Source organism: Ceratosolen solmsi, unplaced genomic scaffold (assembly GCF_000503995.2).
Source record: "Ceratosolen solmsi marchali unplaced genomic scaffold, CerSol_1.0 scaffold6, whole genome shotgun sequence".
Taxonomy (NCBI): domain Eukaryota; kingdom Metazoa; phylum Arthropoda; class Insecta; order Hymenoptera; family Agaonidae; genus Ceratosolen; species Ceratosolen solmsi.
This window is the reverse complement of record NW_011948414.1, coordinates 529,585-550,400: the sequence shown is the minus strand read 5'-3', so window position 1 is coordinate 550,400 and position 20,816 is coordinate 529,585. Positions and strand designations below refer to the sequence as shown.

The window sequence follows — 20,816 nt, the reverse complement described above, 5'->3', positions numbered from 1 at the left end:
TATTATTATTTTTTATATATAATAAGCAAGATTGAAATAGTTTAATTCAACATAAATTATCAAATGAATTTCTTACAAATTTTTTCACTTTAACATCTCAAGAAATTTGAAAATCATACGTTGATCGTTAATTATCGGCCTCAGAATGCTTTTAAAAGCAATGCACCTCGATTTGATGCAATTGCTCATTAATAACTAACGTCATTTTTATATCATTTATATTATTGAAAATATATTATTTTATTCTATTAGTTTGGTAATCATAATAGTTCATTATCCAATGAAAATTCGTTATATTATGTTTGAAAAAATGAAAAAAAAAGCGAATCTTGGTTAGCTTCAAGCAAGCGCATTAGTCGGCCTGCATCTGCTGATAACAGGTGTATCATAATAGTATCAGTACTTAAGTAGTAAACGTAATAGTAATCATAGCCGTAGTAGTAGAGGTGCGCAGCAGTTGTAGTAGTAGTGGCAGCAGTAGCAGCAGCAGTATAGTAGTATAGTAATAGCAGTAGTAGTAGTAGTCGTTGTAATAGTAGCAGTAGTTGGAGTAGTAGTGATAGTTGTAGTAATAAACATAGTAGTGATAGCAGTTGTAGTAGAATTGGCAGTGGTAATAATAGTTCTAGTAGTAAAGGTAGCGCAGCAGTAGTAGTTGCAGTAACAGCAGTGTTAGCAGTAGTAGTAATAGTAGCAGTCGTAGCAGTTGTAGCAGTAGTTTACTAGTAGTGGTAGTAGTAATAGTAGTAGCAGTAGTAGTAGTAGCAGTAGTAGTAGTAGTAGTGGTAGTAGTAGTGGTAGTAGTAGTAGCAGTAGTGGTAGTAATAGTAGTAGTACCAGTAGTAGCAGTAGTAGTAGTAGTAGTAGTAGTAGTAGTAGTAGTAGTAGTAGTAGTAGTAGTAGTAGTAGTAGTAGTAGTAGTAGTAGTAGTAGTAGTAGTAGTAGTAGTAGTAGTAGTAGTAGTAGTAGTAGTAGTAGTAGTAGTAGTAGTAGTAGTAGTAGTAGTAGTAGTAGTAGTAGTCGTCGTAGTCGTAGGAATTTCGGCAGTAAAATAGTAAAATTAGTAGTAATGACAGTAGAGGTGAAGTTACAATAAGTAGGATCGCTGATAGTTGGTGAGATGCACAAAAAATGTGCCGCTATATGTTTTACACATGCAATATGTATACCTGTGTTTAATACACACACACACACACGCACATCCACCCACATACACATATGAGCACACACACAACCATATATATGCATGTACAAATATATGCAAATATATGTATATGTTATTTCTCTGTTAGTCAGTGAACCGTGATGAAGAAGTAGTAAAGAAGAAGAGCAACCTGAAGGTCGACGGTGGAACATACGCATACACACATGTACGCATATACACGAGATAAATAGATAGACAAATAGATAAATAGATAGATAGATAGATAAATAAATAAATAAATATATATATATATAGATATATAAATATATATATATATTTATATATCTATATATATATATATTTATTTATTTATTTATCTATCTATCTATCTATTTATCTATTTGTCTATCTATTTATCTCGTGTATATGCGTACATGTGTGTATGCGTATGTTCCACCGTCGACCTTCAGGTTGCTCTTCTTCTTTACTACTTCTTCATCACGGTTCACTGACTTCCGGTGTCCCTCACAAAATATGGTTGTACGTATATATATGTTTGCGCGTATACATACATATATATATATATATATATATATATATATATATATATAGATATGTAAATATATATAGATATGTAAATATATACACATGCACGCGCGCGCACACACACATAGGCATACGTATATATATATATATATAAATGTGATATATAATATATATCGGTAGACATATATAATATAGACGTATGTACGGATAGTCGAGCCTACATATGTATGCGTGTTACGGCTCACTTGCTCGTTACAAAAGCACTTGCCTTCGGAAAAACGAAAAGATTTTCCAAATCAACTCGCGCAAACATTCTTCTTTCTCCAAATACGGCATGACGTGAACTCATGGACGGAAACTCGTTCAGCGTAAAGTTGAATGGTTAAATTTAAAGATAGTGATAGAGGTCAGAAAGGGAGATGGAGGAAAATTATGATAAAAGGATCAAGGATAGCAAAGAAGCGCCTTAAACGACTACAGTGCGTTGTCTGGCGACGTTGTTGTCGTCGTTGTCGTTGCCGTTGTGGTTGATATTGTCCCTGTCGCTGTCTTTATGTCTTTATATCTGTTGTTTTCGTTATTGTTGTTGCTCTCGGCGTCGTTGTGTTGTGTCGTCGCCGTCGTCGTAATTGTTCCGTCGGTGGGGGTATCGGGCGAAAAAGCGCGCGAACTTATTCAAAATTGTTACACATACGCAAATCGTTGCGCGTATTGGTGTTTGGATGGAAAGCAGCGACGTTGCGGTGCCCTCGTGCCGTGTAGATGCGTGTGCTTGTGTCGAGTGTGCGTGTGAGCGCGCCTTATGCCTGACTATGTGTACAGAGAGAAAAGAGATGCGTCTCTCGTGGAGGTTCGAACTAACATTAACTAGCGCGGAGTGCAGTCGCTTATAATATGGCCGAGGCGCTAACCAATCGCCGCTCGCAACTTGCCGCCTGCCTTCTAAACCCCCACCACCGACATGAAGCCGCCGCCACCACCGGCGTCCCCCCCCCTCGCTCGTCCCCAACCGCCCGCCCCTCCCGCCGCCAATCCCTCAAAGCCGTTCGCCATCACCCTCTCGCTCCCTCGCGCTTCTTCGCCCATTCCGTTCCCTCCTTATTCCTCCGATCAACCCCCCTCCTCGTCCCACCCTGCCCCGTTGCGGCTGCTTGCCCCCGCGACCCCAGCTACGCCACTCGGCTTTAGCGCAACAGCAGAACAGTCGGAATCCTCCATATGTTCAGGCGTGTAGCGACGAGATACTCGCTTCCTTCCTTCCATATGCGTGCTTGCATACGTGTTTATGTACGTTCTCACTTGTTCGAATATGCACGATAAAGGAGCAGAGACGGAATAAGAGAGGCAGATAGGTAGGAACCCCACGCGTCTTATTCACCCGATCGTCCGACGCTGGAGGCTGCGGCCGTTTCTTCTTTTTCCGTCTCTGCTGGCTTCTGATTCTTTCGTTCTTTTCTCTTTTTTGCCTTTGAATCTTCTCTTTCATTCTCTCTCTCTCTCTCTCTCTTTCTCTCTCTCTCTCTCTCTTTCGCTCTATCGTCTGTTTCATCGCTTAGCCACATTCATCGTCTTTCTTTTCCCTTTAGTGGTGGCTTTTCTGTGCGTGTATTGCTGCCGGTCTGTTTGACTGGCTCGTTAGTTTTTTTACTCTTTTCACTAATTTTTTCTTTTATACCGAAGAGCGGCTTTATTTTCCTTTTGAGTTTATCGACAGTGCGCTGAAGAAGAGAAAGGGCCGCCTAGAATTCGTTTAAATATTTTGGTATTGTAATTGTTATTAAACTCCGAGCTAAATAATAATATTTAAGTTTATTAAAAAAATTTAATACTATTATTTAAGAAATCTAAGAGTAGTTACATAATCGACAAATTTATTATCTAATCAATTTCTATAATAACATTCATATATAATCATAAAAATTTTTAAGCATACATTTTACACTAATTGTATTTATGGGATTTAATTTTATTTCTTATGTAGGAAGTACTGTTAATATTATATATAAGTTTAATTATTTTCATCGATTTATAATGAAATATATATAGGGAAGGTGATGTTTTCGAATAATTTTTTTTTAATTATTATAATACTAATTAATTATGTAATATGTAATAGTTAAATTTATTTGTAATAATATTTTTAATATCTTTAAATATAATGATGTGAACAAAGTTGTAATTGTAGAAATCATATAATACTTTATTTGAATTTTCCTCTACTTAATTACTATTTCTCTTATCAGTTTAATGACTATCTATGGTTGTGTATATAGATATAGTATATACATAGTATATATAGTTTATATAGTATATATAGTATATACACGTGTTGCCAATTCAATCTGGTATTCTAATGTGACTGACATATATAAAATATCACTACGTTTATATTTTACAAAGAAATTGTAGAATAAAGGCTTACGTATTTAATTACGATTGTATAAAAATTTTGTTAAAATTATTTTTTATTTTTAATAATATTTAATAATATTCAGCGGAATCTTAACCTATTTTATCAGCGATATTTTTGTATATTTGTACTATTTTAGTCCTGTTTTCTAAATAGTTGCTAATCACTAATTTTGAGACTTTCCTTCATTCTTAGAAAGGAAAAATACACTTCATGATATCATACCGCATTAAATTAAATTAGCACTTTCGATATTACGATATGATTTATATCTAAATAATCTCGAATAAGTTGATTATTCCGTAAATTAATTTTATTGATATCATCAATACGAATAATATTTTTACTATCTATCCAATCATATTCTCTGAATGAAGGAAAGAATTGAATATAAAACTAAGTAATTTAACATTTAATCAAATTCAACGTACTTCTTTAATTTTCATTCATCGATGAAACTTTCATTCAAACAATTAAGCTTTTGTTTCGATGTTGCAAACGTGTATGCACATTTCATCACCAAGTTTAATGTTGATTCAGTATTTGATCATACGAGCCATGCTTATTTACTAAAATAGTGTCCAATGAACTTCTTTATTTCTTTTATAAGAATTCCATAATTTTTATAACAAATTTGTAGTTAATGATTTCATATATAAATAAATATTAAATGTAACCTTCTTTACCAATTATGATTTGGTGATAAGCAATGATTTTTTATACAGTCATTGATTGTATGTTGGTTATTTTTTATTATAAGTAATTGGTAGTAAATAATTTATTTTTCAATTTTATCATTAGTAGTTCTTATACAATCTTTTGCACCAAAGCATTGAAACTACCACCAATTATAAAGTGTATTAATATAAAATCTATATATATAATATATATAATATATTAGCATAATTTTAAATTTAATTGTCTAATGCAGAATGTTTGCCCATGTACATGTATATTTCCAACCTCGAAATATAATTTATAGAATTGTAAATAATCACGGATTTTTCAGTCTAACCATTAATTTTCGACTTTTATTAGAAATTATTCTTAAAAATCCATATAAAAACATGATTATTGTGTAATATATTTCATGCTCTCTAGAAATTCCTCATTAGAATAAAAAAAATTAATATTAAAAATATGCTCAAGTTTGTTTAAATATAAGATCAAATATTTTCTGATTGAATATATATTTTAATTATTATGTCATTAAAAAGGGTAAATATTTAATACGAGTAGTTAATTCATATAGTCGGGATGATAATATTAATTATGTAAGATCGACAAGATAATACCATAAATTTGAATTAACATTTTAAAAATACTCATGTAATTCAAAAGATAAAAGTATTTTTATATTTTACATTTATTGAAACACCAGTGGATATGGACGCATAAAATAAATGTTAATGTAAGCCATGAGAAGTTAGAATATTTGGATGATTGATTATTTCTCAACTACTTAAGCATTTTTAAACGAAACACAATATAGGCATAGGCATCTATTTTATCACTCCAAGTACTTTTCATTTATATTTTCAATATAATTCATGTTTAGACATTTATTTAAATCGCTGTACAAACTTTCAATAACTGACCAATTGACTTCTCGCTTATTCGTTTAGATAATTACACTGTGAGAAAAACAGAATTTACCAATAACAAGATAACGGAATCCCATCGTTTAATTAAATATTTTTATGAACGCCTCATTGATAGCTATTTATTTTGTATATACAATTTAATAAGTGAAAATGTCTAAATTATGAAATTATTTAATATAATAAATAATATTTAAATAGTAGAAAAATTATTTGAATATTATGTTAATTTCTTAATAGTCAAATTTTACGATTGATTTAAATGATGTAGAAATAAAAGTAGAGCATAACGTATCAATTTTTTATTTTATTTCATAGCTTATTTCATTTCATTTTTAGCATTTTGATTCTTCAGTTAGAAATTAACTTGTAAAATTAATGTTTGCATTGCAGATTAAATACAGATAAAATTTACCTTAAACGTAATGCAAATTTGTAATATAAACTCTTTAAATCCCAATTCTATTAGTAGAAATGGTAGTTGAATGGTCAAATAATGGAAAATGCAATGTTCGAGCCGAGCGCTAAATTACAATAGTAATGAAAAACTTGGCACTTGTAAATAGCCTTAAAATGATCATCGAATCGATTCTTTGACACTGACATCGTTTTTAACGCACAGTCTTCAAATGACTTTGCCGCAACATTAATCCTTTCGTTGTGTATATGCATACGTAATAATTGTCCGTTCAATTGTAATTGACAGTTTGTCGTCGACTTCGCGTTCCTTCCTTTTTTTTCCGCTCTCGTGTAGTCACGTCATCTAAATTTTTCTTCTACGAGCGGAAATAAAATGAAAAAACGCAAAATATACAAGCACACACTTTTAAAGATCATAATAAAAATGGTAAATGTCAAATTTATTCTCACTCAAACAGTGTTCAAATTTTCAAAGAATCGATCATCTTTTGTTCAGTATGTAATTTTGTAAGAGTGGATTTTTTTCATGCCTTATTCCTTAGAAATGTATCTATGATTATCCGATTGCAAAATATTTTAAAAAAACCTTAACGATCGAGGGATCAGAAACAATCGAAAAAAATTTCTCTTTCATTTCATTGGATTTCTAGTTTTAATAGCTATAATTGATCTTCACTTTAATTTGTCACTTACTACGCGACAACTGATAATTCTATAGTAACCATTTGCAATTTTATTCGTTGAATTTATAATTCTGATAATAAAATTGCGATTATGATTGTAAACCCTAAAATATGTTGTAATGCTGTCTTACATTGCTGTCAAATGTGAAAAAAATGAACACACGGGCACGCGCGCGTATGTGAATGTAGATTATATATTATATAATACTTTATAATTGATGTTAAAAAAAAATTTAGTATATATAAAAAATCTAAGGCCTGAATATAATAATACTCACTGTTAATAAAGTTTAAATTATTAATAAAATCTTATACATATTTCGTTATTTCCTTTTTTAAAAGTGCTTTTTTCAAATTTTGAAACTTTTTCTCTTCTTAAAAATTTCATTAGTCAACGGTCATTCGAGAAAAACGTACTGGGACCTGACGAAATTAGTTATTTACTTAAGCATGTAGTTATATCAGTTTTTAAATTAGAACGTATCTATAAATAGAATTGTATAATAATCAATGATAAAATGATTAAAATTACGAAATAAATTATAATGTGTAATATAAGGAAATTTCATTCTGAGTGATTAAAAATAGTATGTGAATTTTTTAAAGATAAATCTACATCTTTTATTTATTTACAAATTATCCTTTGTATTACAACACTATGGCAATAAAGAATGTATATTTTCGATATGTAAATAAATATCAGACATCGATTAGAATTTATTCTTAAAAAGCAAGATAAATAATTATAACGTACATAGGCCCATGTCTCATTTGATATTTACTTATCATTTATACAAAATCAATATCAAATCAAATTCGTAAAAATATGCAAAGTTATAAGCCATACTTTGTATTGTGTTAGTTTTTATTTTTATTCTTTTTATGTATATAAACTCGAGACATTAAATTTATATATTTCAGTTAACTAGTTAAATATATGAATCGTTGTATTACCTTTCGATATAATTAAACGTTTTTCAACTTCCTATTCTAATGTAAAGCGCAATTTCCACAGATTAGATTAGCTAATCTTTTAAAATGTGAAATTACATAAAAATATAATTTTTATAATTATATTGTAAATGAATTTAATTTTATTGCTTATCAAATAAGCAAACTAATATGAACTATTTAGTGTATTGTACGAATTCGAAAAATTATTATTAATACGAACTGTATATATCTCCTTTATCAAATAAATAAATTTACGATTTTCATTGACTTTTAAAATTTTCTACCGCAGTTTCTGTTTGTATTATTTGATTGTTAGACACAATAAATAGTCATTTAATAGTCATTTAATCATGCCATCTTGTATTATGTTAGATTAATATATTATCTATTCATAATTTTCATTATAATTCTATATTACATATAACGAAAGAATGAGAAACTTTAAATATTTAAGATTTATTAGAAAGTAATTATATCCTTATAAAAATAATATATTCATATGATGGTGGAAAAGAATCAGATAGTTTATTTTACGGTTTTTCTTATTTATATTAAAATGACCAAATGTTAATTAAAAAAATATGATAAACAATATAACTTTTTTTCTTCCTTCAAATCTTCAAAATTACACATAATTTTAATCCCATTTTTTTTTTATTTTTTTTTATCAAAAAGCAGTAACAAATTGTTCTAAATCTTGTAAAGTTTAAAATTTCATTAAATATTAATAACGTCAAATATATCAATTCTACACCAAGAATAATTTAATAAAATTAATGAATTTCAACATAACTAATCTTATATATTCAAATAAACAATAATTTTTTAATCAATGAATATTCTGCAGCAATGTTAACAATGCGTTACAACGATTATCATTGGCTTTTCTAATGTCGATAATTTATACACTTTGAAAAGTTTATATTAAGCCATTGGCTATTATATTTGTATTATTAATAGTGGATGATATTTATAAAATAGCCATGGTGAATCGCGTGATTTTAACAAAGTTAATATAAGCATAAATGTCTTCAAAATTTTTGTTCTTTGCATTATACAAGTTTAGAATTCTACATTTTATTTAAATACAATAATGATTAAAAGAAATTTAAGGTTTGAATATAGAATATTTATTTATACAAATGTTAAATAAATGATCGTGTTTTTCACAATTTGTTTACATTGAAGTTTTATCTTGAAAATTATGCTTCATTATTTAATATTAAAATTACTTTTCCAATGAAGTATATTAAAGTATATTATTTTTTATTTCTAAAAGTTATTATGAATACGTAAATATTTAGTAATTATTATTTAGTATTAATTTCTATTGTATTCTGATAAATTTTTTTATTCGGCGTTCAGTGCAAAATCAATAATTAATCCTTGGCTATATATACCAATATTCTTATAAATTTTGTGAATTTTGTGAAAGTTAAAATACATCGCATAAACTTTATATTACAAGAATAAGTTAAAATAGCCACAGTGATTCGCACATCTCCTAGAAATAATGTAATTTTAAGATAAAGAACTCTTTCATAATGATTGTACATTATAGAGAATATTTATTTTCCATTAGGTTAGATAATAAGTCATTTCAACAGAAATTAAATTTAAGGTCAAGTCTTTGACTATTATACTTATTTGTCATTAAATAACGTAGGCTTTATATTTGTTTTTCAATAAAGTTTTACCCGAATAAATTCCATACGGCGATATATAATAACTGTTTATTGTGGCGAAACTCTACAATAATGGATTTACTAGTCTATCGGATGAAAAGGATAATGCATTAAACAGACTTTAACATATTAAAAATTTGGATATATTAAGCAATACATTTTCACAAAATTAATCAAATTCGAATGTTCAAAAATGCAAGGACAAATAAAATATTCGAGCAAACTGACTCTGTCAGAGAAAGGAGCTAAGAAAAATGGCATTTCTTCTTAGAATTGTGATATATATGCATATACGCATTATATATACACAAGTTCGATCTGTCGGTTATCATCCACGTATTAGATTTAATGGCGGCGCTTCTATTAGTGAGCGAGTGCTTGTTGTAACGCGAGAAAACGATGTCGTAACGTAAAAATTGACCTATTTCATCCTGAATCGCAAGAGCGCTCGAAGCAATGCATGATCGCTCGTTTACGTATTGTACTTTTTAAGAATACGCCGAGTTATTACGCTACTTGCAGTTCTTTCCAGACTGTAGATCTTTTTACTGCTTAGCATTACCTGGATTATTTAGGATTGATTGCTATTATAAGAAAAAAAAATTGTCACTCAGATCAAATTCACCTAGGAATCAAATTCGCAATGGATTTGATAATTTTCGGAAAACTCGAGATTTTCATAAAGATCTTCATAATGAGAAATTATCGACCATATTGATTATTGGTATTGATTTGGCTTGAATTTATATATAAAAATCATTATAATCTTATCAAATAATTGACCACTTACGTATTAAATTTTTTTATTTTATATATAATTGAATATTATATACGAAACTATGTATAAACCATATTTTATATTTAATGTATATATTATGTGAAAAATTGTAAGTTTTAAATTCATTATATATTGATATTATATTTCATTATATTTTAAGAAAATTTTATAGTTTACTGTTTGAATTATAATAAAAATTTAAGTTATTTTGTATTAAAACATTTATTAAAAACTTGGAGAAATCAAGTAGATCAAAACAAATATATTAAGAGATGATATACAGTGAAATCTATTGATAGATAAATGAAAATTTGCAGAATATTATATAGATAGATGAAAAGATGATATATGTGAATGTGCACAAAGTTAATAAAATCCTTTTACATTTACAAATCGACAGTGGCTTATGCAATTATTTCAGCATATTATTTAAAATGAATGTAACTTTTAATTCGATTTATCTTTAATCCCGTTTCTTGTACTATCAGCTATAATCTTTACAAATTATTTCGATACCGTGCGTCAGAAATTTCATATCTACTTACTAAGCTATAAATATAAAAAACTTGATATTTATAATGAATTAAAATTAAACGTAACATTGATCTGCTTATGAGTTTAATAATACATTGAATGTGAAATCTAAAATATTATCAATAGCAACATTGTTCGTATATTGCAATTTCTTTTCACTTTGAAAGTCGTATTGCCTATTTACGGATTTCTCATGTATTTATGTTCGAAAATATTCTTCTTTCTATATAATAATAAGAAAAATAGATAGGCAATTTCAATACTAGAGGTAATGAAAAAATTTAACGCTATTTATTTAGCAAATACACGAAGTGCAATGTGAAATGAAAAAATGAGCGAGTACTTAAAGTTCTTTACAAAGTCGTTATATCGTATTATTTAACATTGCTTAATAAAACATGGCGCGTAAGAGAATTGAGATGAGCATTCCTTAACATCTCGCAAAATAATAAATATTTTATGAAGTATTTAGAATTTGCAGAAAACTTATTTTTGAACAACGAATTAGAATGGTCAAAATTTAAATATCTGCTTTACGTAAAATGTTAAATTGCGTGAACACGTGTAACGTTAAAGAATTGTCCACGATGAGTCTCATTAACAAAAGCATTATTTGATCAAATGATTAAGTCTAATAAAACAATTATGTATAAATTGTATAAATATTAAAAATTCACGGTAACAATTATTTTCAAGGAATTAAATAAATTGTTTAGCTTAAGCAAATGAGCTTGGACGTTACGTGAAACATTTTCTCGAGGGTATTGAATTAGAAAACGACTAATTGTTTCCCTCCAGTCAGTCATCAAGAGAATGCCTGAAGAAATTATGATGCTTTTTCTTTATAAGTTAAACATTATAAAGAAATACGTGGCAGTTAAATATGTTTTGACACGGTGAATTACAAGGTGACAAGCCACCACCGAAATTTCTATTTGTAAATTTGTGGTATTTTAATAATGTGCGTCGGTGAGAATTAACGATAGTACGTGGCGCAAAGGAGGGGAGACGTTAATTGTAAAGCACTGGCCATATGTACGAATTAAAACTGATTTTTAAATCCACATTACATGTCATTTTAATATCCATTTCCATCTTCAATCTTCAGAATTTTATGCTTTTGGAGCATTATCGTAGTACACTATCCGAGATGTTAACATCAGCTTTTGTTATGATTATTGTTTTTTATTTTGAATTTTGTACTAACTAACGAATGATGCCTGTTTCCAAGCATATTTTGCTTTGTGATATTTTTCAATAATTTCACGTGTAATTAATGCTGTAAATAATGTAAATTTCAAATGACAATATTAATTTTTTGTTTGATTTTATTACGATGAGCGTAGGCTATTGAATTCTTTGTACATTCAAAATAATGTTGAATTGTTTTTAAATAACTTTGAGTTAATTAATAGTAGTAGGAATTGTAGTTTTTGTGTAAGGTTTGTGCACTCAAGTTAATCTAAAATGCGAAAATGTATCGCTTAACTATCGTAAAAGTAACGGAATATATCTTCGTACTCTAAGTATTTGGAATTTGAATTTAATATCTGGAGAAAGTTAAGAACTCTAAATGTAAAAGGCTATTATAAAATTTCAGTATCAATACTTGACGGAGCACGTATCTACGATATCAGAATCTTTGAACTCATGATTTTTCGGAATGAAATTTCACCTCTTTCTGAAAACTTTGTGTAGTAAAATTTATAAAAGAAGTTCTGTTTTTACATCAGTATAATCAGTATATTAAATCACATAAAATTCAACCTTCCACTTGAAATATAAGGTAATTTATCTCTAATATACTTGTATTATAAACATTGTGATGATAAATATTGGTACCTGTGAACGATAATGCAAGTATATAAGCCAGGGGTATTTAAGTGCCATTTGTAAGATGAAGAATTGATAACATTTTAGAATTCGTAACAATTGTAATTGAGAGTTTCAAATGAAAATGGAAAATCGACTTTTCAAAATTGTATATTAATACAACATAATTGTATCGATGAATTCGTTCTTTCTAATTGTTTCCCAAATATTGATTTTAAAATTCAAACTTTCGATGTAATATATATTTTATGTTAACGCTTTATCTAAATTATGAATTGCATTAAAATAAAAAGGTCGTATGTATGTCGTTCGATGAACGAGACTTTATTTATTATAAACTAAATTACTGTATACTATTGATATCTGAACACAATGATAAAATTATATATAATTATCAAATAATTATAAGTAAATGTAATTTTAAGTTTAAAAAATTATATTGGAAAATGAAATATATATTTGCTAGAAAAAATGGTAAGGATATATCAAGAGGATTTACTCATAATTTTTTAATTTCACATTAAAGGCAAACTTCTAATTTATTGATATTTCGTTAGTAAAGATTTTTCATTAAATTAAAAGTGTTTCAGAGAAAAGAAATTAATAATCTTTATTAGTTTTTTTTTTTTTATTAAATTTAACTAAATGTCAGTATTGTAAAATTTCCTAATGTCTGTGGATCAATATTTGAAGAATAATTGTATTTTAGTACATAATACAATTCAAGTGGAAAATTTCATTTGTACTGTAATTTTTTATACTGATTTGTAAAATATATTACATTATATAATATTTATAATTTTAATATTACAAGACATTATGCAAAGTGTGAGAGCTTTTTACTTGTAAAAATTTTCATCAGTAATTTTTGATAATTTTTTAATCAGATTAATGTAACGGAGTTTATTTCCATAGAAAAATCCTTCACAGAATACAGTAATTAAAAAATGCTAATTATTACAAGATTTATTTGTATCCCTACGTTTCAATGGTTTAGTTAAGTAATTTGTAGATAAATAATTAATTAAAATAAATTAATTATGTATTGATTTCCAAGACTTTGATTTATAGAAAAGTTAATATTTCTTATTAAAAATTGATTGAAAAACAAAAAAAAAAAAAAATAAGATAATTTTGTTTAATTACGGAATAATTATGTCGTCATTGTTTTATCAAAAAATATATAGATGATTGTAATGAATAATGAAATAAGCTTCGTAATGAGTCTGTTGTCGTGGATCGGAATTGTCAGTCATATTTAGACAATAATTGATGATATTGCGCTCACAAAATGAAGCAAAGCTCATCAGCACGTAAAGTGCTGATTATGTTTTGAATTTTGGGAAGAATCAATGGATAAGAAAATGTTTCATCGCTCATTGTGAACCGTGAGATTTTACAAAATTACGATATTTTTGTGAGATGTGCCCTAATTGCGGTTTTATCAGGAGACTTGTTTTGCGCGAGACACTTAAAGGCTCGGTTACAGAAATGGATTGACGTCATCGTTGTACCTCGTTGACGATCCGTTGCAATTGCGCGTAAAGGCTCGAGTGCATATGCGCGAGTGAAATAGTCGGCAATTCGTTCGCGTGCATCTTGACTCTCGGGTGCATTCGAGCTTCATTTAAATTTTCTTTTTGTAAGTAACGTGTGCCAAGTGATATTCGTGCGTCAGTTTGCGAATCGGCACTTGAGAGAGAGAGAGAGAGAGAGAGAGAGAGAGAGAGAGAGAGACTTGCAATTCATGCAAAAACAAACATACGGTTTATTCAATGTCCCAGTTGTCGTATTTGCTATGCACATTAGAAAATTATACTTTGATAGTTTTGCAATTTATTGTATGTACGTGTAAATATAAGCATTGGATGACGATGATGACGCTTACAATAAATTTTGCTCATCATCTTCCAACACGGACTTTCCAAATTGTTTGTTTTAAACAATTTTATTTTCATACTTAATATATAGTTATACGCAAATGGAATGAAGCCTATTTTTATTTGCAATCAATTTGTTTTCCAATCAATTTGAACATTGTGAATATTTGTAATTGAAATTAAATTTTTGACAAACGTCATTATTTACTCTTTAAATGCTTTTAAATTAAGGAAAAAACATTAATTTACGCTTGCTAAACGTTTATATGTACAGCAATGGTTCGTGCCATTTTTTTGTTTTTTTTTGTTTTGTTTTACATTTATAAGTGAGTTAGCTATACTTGAATATGATGAAAGTAAATCTGTTGTAAAGAAGATAAATGCTCGTTCTTAGAGATGAAAGCCATCTTAATTAGTTTCATTCGTATTCGTATTAAGGAATAATTATTCAGATAGTTAGTTTCACTTCCTATGGAATATAATAAAATACAATTTTATAATTAAAAATTCTTTTATAATCAAACAAAAAAATCATTATAGTGGATTTATCGAGAAATAGAAAAAAAAATCGTTAAAAATTTTCATATGTCATCAGCTTTTGAAAGGATAATAAAATTGATCATAGAAGTTTGGAAAATGAAATTACGAACTAGCAATTTCTCTTAATCAAGGTCTTTACCTACGATCAACTTCATTAATTTCATAAAACAATACAAAAAAGGATTATATTATTATATATTAAGAAAGAAGTCATTTTGTTAAACGGTTGACGTTACGCTCGTGAAGATATTTCACTGAAATCGCACTCCATTTGACATTCGCGCGCATGCAACATTAATTAAAACGGACTTCTCGAGCGGTAGCCCCACCACTCAATTATAAATTAACTTTCACGCACAGTCCGTCATACAACGTTGCCTTAATGACATTTGGCATGTGCTAAGAAAATGCAATAACTCTATGAGGTTTACGTAAAGTTTTAAAGCTGCGTTATTTCCGTTTCTGTGATTTAGACGTACCATTGCTGCGTAATAGCTTGCATGAAATGCCCAGGACACTTATAACGATGTATAAAAATATCAGAAGAATGATTAACAATTTTTCATTGTTCGACGGTACTTAATGATTAGCAATGGTTAAAGATTTAGACTGTAATTAAACAATTCAGAGCTTGAATTTTCTTATAAGGATTGCAAAATATTGCTAAATATCTCCTTAATTTCTTAAACTGCAATTATCTTCGGGAAGTTTAAATATGCTTAAACGTGTATGCGCCTGCGTTATGTGTTATTATACGTATGTGTAAGTTATGCATCATTAATTAGCAATTCTTAATATTAAACAAATATGTCAGTTTTAAGAAAATTTTATTTAATACCTTTAGATTATTATTAAAGATATGTAAATTAAAAAAAAAAAATAAATAAATCGTCGATTCTTGGATGCAAAAATAAGATTAAACGAGGATTTTCTTAATCATTGGAAATGTATATTCAGTTAATTCAAATATTAATATTTTAAAAAGTTAAAGAGTACCAGTGAGTTTTTACTGAAAACGGCATACACGAGTATGGGCATCTTCTCTTTTTCTACGCACTTCTTTTTGATAATTAGGCTCATTAATTAGCCATGAAAATTAAGGAAATTAAGAAGGAGCATATTCTTTACGCAAATCTCTTGCTAACTTATAAATTTCATCCTTGCTTGGCAAATAAGAAGTACATACGAATGTAAATATAAAGCTTCAAAAATAATACGAACGCTCGTTGCTATATTTCCGAGCGTATGTCAAACAGTGAATACCCTAGTCCCTTCAGTTTGCCAAGGAGACGTCATCAGGCGAGATATTACGAGCGAAATGAAAAAGCATATACACTAATTATCAATACCCTAGATATTCGGCGCGTCAATATAAAAAACCCGACATCAATTAGTTTCGGAGAAGAAGATGTTAGACGTCGGAAATTTGTAACATCATAACGTGCATAGTTCCGTGCGAGGGATCAACGTCTACGATAAGCTTTTTATTGATGATAATTGACAATTGATTGAGTCAGTAGCGCGCACCACTACCAACATAACCCGGGCTTTGGCCTTGGTGCCATTCATAAAACTCGCCGCGTGTGAGCTATTGTAAAGACTCCCATGGAGTAGCGTTGACTTTTCCTAACGAAGTCGCTGCATTAATATATTTTTTTGTAATTCCGCTCTTCTCATTTATCTTTACTTTTTTTCGTTCTTTGTTTTCATTCATCGAGGTGACATTTATGTCGAAGATAAAAGCTATTCGAGCCCAATTTGGCAATTGGGACAAAAAAAATTTTCTTACGGTGTATCGCCATTTTAATGAATATGACGTAAAATTATTTATTGGCTAATTTATTTGACGATAGAGCAATTCAATTTCATTGACATAATTACCTTTATATTGCTGATAAGCTAGATTCTAGTGAATTTTTATAATAATTGCTTACGATTTAATGTTCCCACTAATGATTTGTATAATTTTAAACGAAATTTATTTTTTAATTTACTTATAAAGCTACAAAAAAAGTATACAATTCAGTTTAACGAACATTTAATAATACATTTTTTAGCAGACTAAGACATTATAATTGCTCCTAATATATTTCAGATATTAGGAGAGCATATCGTATTTTTATATTAAATTATAATAAAGATATATAATATAATAAATAATTATAATAAAGATATGCTCCTGTGATGGACTATATATATCTTATGATTGTTTTAATATGAAATTTCACATTAAATTGCATGACAGCTAAACGAAATAAAAAAATAGTTTTTATTAGAGCACTTATAACTAATTGAAAAACTAAAGAAGAGCAATTTTATTATAGATAATCACAATGTTATCAAAAATCTGGTGTCGAGTAATCTTCATAAAAATTCATTCTTTATTGTTTTAATGAATAGATTGAAAATGTCATTTCACCTCTTTGAGAATTTTCAATTCAGTATTTAATACTCGATGTATCGGCCTTTTCGTATTTCTTTTTCCACGTAACTTTTATGAATATTATTTACTTCAAAGAACAGGAGTCTATTGCAATTTTAATTAATGTTTTATTAAAAATTTTATTTTATTATGATATTATAAATTTTTCACTCTTGATTTCTTTATTAACAAGTCATAGATTTGTAATGTTTATTAATCAATGCGTTTGACGTCGAATAATTTGTAATTGAATGTTCAATGATATTACGTGATGTATTTTAAATATCGCTATCGATATGCAAAGTCGTATCGATTTTTAGTAATTTAGTAATTTAAGATTAAGTTTTGTAATAAAGTTATCATTAAATTCCATCATTGTTTAATTACTAAATTTCAAATTACTTTTTAAATTTAATTTATAGTCAGTATATTTTACAAACTTGGTTAATGAAAAAATTTAATAGTTTCGTAATATACGAAATTATTTCAAAATAATTTGATAAATACATATATATATATATATATATATATATATACACCCAAAAATGCATTTCTCTTTATATATTTTTATATTTCTTGATGCACATTTTTTCATTGAATTCTGATTCAGTTTGAAAATTGAGAATGCCAGTTTCCAATAATTATGCCAACAGGGATTTGTATTTAATGAATATAAATAAAAGAAGTAATCAACGTTAGCTATCAAATAGTATAAAACAGTTGCGTAAATATTATTAATTTTATATTAATATGCTAAAATATGTTATGATTGAAATTTTTTTTTTTTAATTGACATTATTAAAAGATAAGTCAGGTTTTAATAAAAATCAGTTAATCGATCTTTTATGTTCAATAATAATTTTCATTTAGATAAAAATATTTTTAAATTTCATATCCTCTAATAAATATTTTTAGTACTTAGCACTATGTTATATAATAATACAAGTCATGATAATTTATGTTAATCATCTGCTATAAATATTTAAGAGATTATACGTAGTTAAAAATCTTTGAAAAATTCACTTTAATATTTTCGTAAATTGAATAAGACTGTATGAAGCCAGATTTATATATTTTTGTATATACACACCTAATAGATAGTGTAATTATCTTTCAAAGTTGAAAATACTTTTTCTTATATCACATATTAATATTAATAATATTAACTTATATTTAATATTATATATATTATAATCAATATTAACTTATATTTTCAATCTTCGAAGGTGACTTCGATGTGAAAAACTATACTTTCGATTTTTCTAATTTATTCTATACTCGCTTAACATAAAATATTTAAATCATCGCTCATGAGAACTATTCGCTATTTCTATGATAAATCAACGCCATTATTTTATTCCTCTAAATTTATTTGAAACTATAAATTATAAGTGGGACAAACTAATTTAGATTAAAACTTTCATTAAATGTTTTTCGAGTATAATTTTGTTTATATATTAAAATGTAATTCTTGAATAAAATATCTAAAGAAATTTATTTAAAATAGTTTATTACATTTCATATACATTTATCCGCAATATTATAGTCTAAAGTAAAAAATTGTGATAAAATATGAGCTGACATTATATGTAAATATTTTCATTTTCGAGCTAATTTGTTAAATAATTCAAGAAGTAGATTTAAAAGATTAGCTTCATCTAAATGAATGCGTATCGAATGAAAAATTTTTATTGTTAAGCATTTGAGAACATTATGATCATCTACCTACCATTTATTCAAATTTTACAATACACTGCATTTGATGTAATTTTTTAAATGCACTTTTAATTTAGTAACGTAATTGTCACTAATTTATAAAAGAAGATAAATTGAAATTCAAAAAAACAAAAAAAAAAGAATAATTAACAAATGATCTTAAATTAATTTATTGTTTAAATGAAATTGAGTTATTTTAAATTATTAAATCATTTTATTTTACACGCATATAAAAATTAAGAATTACATTAGTGATCATTATTAAATTATATAAAAAAAAAAACTCCTATTGTTATACACTTTCATAAATATCTTATAATTAAATATGTGGAATTATACACATGGAACGAATAAATGAATCCCTATTGCTGAAAATAAAAAAATTTCAACATAAATTATGTATGGACTCGTCTATTATAATATTTAATTCATTCACGTTGTTGTGATATTTGTTTATTTTTGTTTCTGATATATTTGTTTATTCTTGTTTCTGAAATATAATATATTTTCTGATATTGTTATATTCTGTTACTTATTAAATTTTACATTTTATTATTTCTTAATATAAAATGACTCAGTTGATGAGCATTTCTTTGAATGTTGAGAAAACTTTATTACGTTTATTGCTTTTCTGCAACGATAATAATTTTTTTTTTTTTGATTTTAATAAAACATTAATTTATGAATATTCAGAAAAAATCGTGATTTGGAGTTGAGTTTAATAATGATAATGTTTTTTCTTTATCGAGTGTTGGTTTTAGGAAAATTATTAGAGCATAGTCACGACGAGAAATTTTAATTTATCTTAAACAGCTAGCAGTAAGTTACTCTAGTTAACCTATTTTTCGTACAATTCACGAATGTGGTCGATGCTCAGTATGTGAATTCAAAATCACCGTCCAAAACGTTAATTAGTATTAAAAGTTTCGTGTCCAATGCAAAAGCAACGCAGTCATCGTTGACGTGTCGAAAAAAAAAAAATTACATGACTTACCCAACAGTCCGAGATGCTTCACCTTCCTGTGCCAAACAAGTCGCGAAAAAACTCTCCCTCCTTTCTCTTCTCTCTCGCTTCCCTTCCTCCCACTGCTACTTGTCCATGCACGCACGTACGCACAGACGCGCGCGCACACTGGCGCAATTATAGAGAACCCCCCTTGAAAGCAAAAGTCTCCGTTGGTCAGTCTTCGTTCCCAGTCACGCACGTATCGCACATTGGCGGCAAATACGTATGCGTATGTGTGAATATATATATATATATATATATATATATATATATATAATACACAGAGCAACAGCCCGACGAATGTTCAACCGTTTTCGCTCTCGAAGCACACGTAGCAGATCATGAACTTGGCTTCACGGCGCCTCATCATAATAGCTCCCACGGTTCATCGGTGTGTCATCCGAGTGGCCTTTCCGTTACTTTTACCAACCATTTAACCTCTTCTTCCACATTTGCTTAGCTCTATATTCTTGTTATTTAATAATACAGTCTTGGATACTTTCGGCGTGCGGTTATAGATTTGGATATACCAGTCGCAAAAGCGATTAAATATTATTATCGATGTCGATTTACTCAATATTTATCTCAATACGGAGAATGGCACTTGATATCGACTCGGAGCAACCTCGCAACTATGTATATATATATATATATATATATATGT

The 20,816-nt window shown here is 28.0% G+C and overlaps 1 protein-coding gene across 2 annotated transcripts in view; it reads right to left on the bottom strand.

The window, feature by feature from the left end:
* ITP (ion transport peptide) overlaps positions 1–20,207 on the bottom strand; it is a 58,727-nt gene extending 38,520 nt beyond the window's left edge. Inside the window, exon 1 of one of the 2 annotated variants that reach the window (XM_011506551.1) lies at positions 20,141–20,207. The gene's annotated coding sequence lies outside the window, so the exon portion shown is untranslated. Of the gene's footprint in view, positions 1–2,384; positions 2,535–20,140 lie in introns of those variants that run through there. The other variant, XM_011506549.1, reaches the window with a different exon arrangement.
* Between the last annotated feature and the right edge of the window lie 609 nt (positions 20,208–20,816).